The sequence below is a fragment of the Pezoporus flaviventris genome, unplaced genomic scaffold, assembly GCF_033815535.1.
Source record: "Pezoporus flaviventris isolate CSIRO_AGI_PZ_B2104156 unplaced genomic scaffold, CSIRO_AGI_Pfla_v1 ptg000989l, whole genome shotgun sequence".
In the NCBI taxonomy this organism is placed as follows: domain Eukaryota; kingdom Metazoa; phylum Chordata; class Aves; order Psittaciformes; family Psittacidae; genus Pezoporus; species Pezoporus flaviventris.
The window spans coordinates 1-2,500 of NW_026893534.1; positions in this window are offsets into that span (position 1 = coordinate 1).

Below are 2,500 nucleotides of genomic sequence, written 5' to 3' on the forward strand. Positions count from 1 at the left end.
GGTGGCGGCTGCCGGGCGGCTGCGGAGTGGGGGGAGAGCGGCCGCGGCCCCGCTGCTCCGCTCTGCACGGGGCACCCGCGTGTGGCGGCGGCGGCGTCCGCCGGCCGGCCCCGAGCGGAGCGGGGCCCGGGGACGGGACGGGGCGCGACAGGGGGCGGCGGTACCTCGACAGACCCAGCGGCTGCGGCTCGCCCAGTGCTGCCACCGCCGGTAACGGGAGAGCCGAGTACCTCACGCGCACCTCGGGAGTACATCGGGAGCACCTCGCGAGCACCTCGCGAGTACCTCTCGCCTACTTCGCGCGTACCTCGGGCGTACCTCGGGAATACCTCGCGCGTACCTTGGGCGCACCTCGGGAGTACCTCGCGCGTACCTCTCGCCTACTTCGCGCGTACGTCGCGGGTACCTCGGGAGTACCTCGGGCGTACCTCGGGAGTACCCCGCGCCTACTTCGCGTGTACCTGGGGCGTACCTCGGGCGTACCTCGCGCATACCTCGGGAGTACCTCGGGCGTACCTCGGGCGTACCTCGGGCGTACCTCTCGCCTACTTACTTCGCGCGTACCTCGGGCGTACCTCGGGAGTACCTCGCCCGTACCTCTCGCGTACCTGGCGAGTACCTCGGGCGTACCTCGCGCGTACCTCTCGCGTACTCGCGTACCTCTCGCGTACTTCTCGCGTACCTCTCACGTACCTCGAGAGTACCTCGGGCGTACCTCGAGAGTACCTCGCGAGTATCTGGCGAGTAACTCGCGCCGCCGCTGGGGTGATTTTCGCCTCTTTTCAGACACTGGCGTTTCCGAGGTGCTGCAACGGACTTGTCAGGCGCGCCGCTTCCGGAGCCGGCGGAGTGGGTGGCCCTCTCTTTATGCCTTCATTTGCATCCTCGTAATATTACTCGTCGGTTGCTCGCCACTTGGGTGAGCCTAGATTCTGGTGTTGCGTGGCGGCGCGGGAGGAGTCGTTTCTATCCGTTTTATGGGAGCGAGTAGTGGCTCGTCTCCGCAGCAGCGCTAGCGAGCGGCGCTTCCCGAGGTGGCTCGTTCGTCCCTCCCGCGGGGTGAGGGCAAAAAAAACCGGCGGCGGAGGCCGGCACTCGAACGCTGGAAGAAGACCGTGGCGGGACTCGATCCCCAGGTCGATTTTTCTCCCCGCCCGGTCGGTGAAGTTTGAGCGAGGGCTCCTCCGATGATGGCACGGGCGGGCGAGCCCGTCGGTACGTCCCGGCGCAGAGATGCCTTAGCAGCGTTCCGGCTCTTGCTTGCAATTGCCTATGGGCCCGGTGGTTGTGACGAGGTGGCGGCACCTCTTCCCCTTCCCCCCCCCCCCCCCCCACTTCTTTTCCCTTCTGTCTCTTCGCTCTCCTTTTCGCCCTTTTCTCGTTCTTTTGCCGGCGTTAAAGCTGGAGCCCGCGGAGCGGGAAAGCAAAACCACGATGGCTGGGGATTAAGAGTGGCTCGCGGGAGCTCTCGTCGTCCTTTTGAGCACCCGGCCCCGAGTAGGGTCCCCACGGATTGGGCTCGGGCTGCCCTGCTGTCTCCGGACCAGCGTTCTGGCCTACCGTGGGAGGCCTTTTACGGGCATCTTGTCTCTCCTTTCCTGTCTTCCCCCGACCGATCGATGAGGCCTTTCGGGTCGCGTCGGAGAGGGCCCCCGGCGGGCCGGTCTCGTCTGCGCTCCCCGTCCTCGTGCGGGCCGCGGGCGGTGTCCGGTGTTCAGGCTGGGCGGTCTCCTTTCCAGCTCGCTTCCCGTGGCGTCCGAGGTGTCGTCCTCCGCCTTCCTCCCCCCACACCCCGAGCGAGAAGGAGCCGCGGCCGTGTCGGCGGCGGGGTGCGTGCCTCGCCGTGTCGGTCGCGTCCTTGGTGCTCTCTGCTCGACGCGGGGGGAGGTTCCACGGACTTGTTACCGAACCGGGCTGTGTGACGGCCGCGTGGCCCCGCGAGCCCTCAGGTGTCCTAAAGCACGCGAGGCGCCGGTGCTGGCCTCGGTCCGTGTGCCCGCGGGTGCCGGCCGCGAGCAGCGCTCGGGCGGTGGGGCGGCCTGAGCCGAGAGAAGGTGGGGGGAAGCGAAAAGAACCACCGTGGGCGGCAGGGGGGCGTCCCCCTCCGCTGCGGCCTCTGGCCGCGCCGGCTTCCTTCCGTGTGCCGCCTTCCCGCCTGCTGCCGAGCGAGCCGCCCCGGAGAGGGGCCTCGGTCGCCGGGTCGCACCCGCCTCGGCGGGTCGCTGCCTCCTCTAGCACGTCCGGTGCTCGCCGTGGCCGGGGGGAGAAGACGCCGGGGGCGCGTGTCCCCTCTCCCACCCCGCCCCTCCCTCCCTCCCGCCACCGCCGCCGCGCTCAGCACGCTCGACGGAGCGAGCGAGCGAGCGAGCGAACCGAAAGAAAAGCTACGTCTGCGAGAGGTCGCAGGCGGGGGGGCCGACCTCGGGGGCCAGGTCGGTCCCTGGCGGGCGCTGGCGAGCGTGGGAGGGAGGCCGGGCGCGTGTCCCCGTCTCGCGGGAGA